Genomic DNA, 344 nt, shown 5'->3' on the forward strand with positions numbered 1-344 from the left:
GTGATTTCTCCATGAAGGATTATAGGTGTTTCCATAGGGTTCTCCCATGTAATTCACCTCTTCCATTGAAGGGTTCTCAGGATCATAAGCTTCTTCTTCAGATGAAGCTTCCTTAGTACTGCCTGGTGCATTTTGCGTTCCAGACAGACTTTCAGAAATCATATTGACTTGCTGAGTCAATATTTTATTCTGAGCCAATATGGCATTCAGAGTGTCAATCTCAAGAACTCCTTTCTTCTGATTAGTCCCAGTGTTCACAGGATTCCTTTCAGAAGTGTACATGAATTGGTTATTTGCAACCATTTCAATCAGCTCTTGAGCTTCTGTAGGCGTCTTCTTCAGAT

This window comes from Arachis duranensis, chromosome 9, assembly GCF_000817695.3.
Source record: "Arachis duranensis cultivar V14167 chromosome 9, aradu.V14167.gnm2.J7QH, whole genome shotgun sequence".
NCBI classification, from domain to species: domain Eukaryota; kingdom Viridiplantae; phylum Streptophyta; class Magnoliopsida; order Fabales; family Fabaceae; genus Arachis; species Arachis duranensis.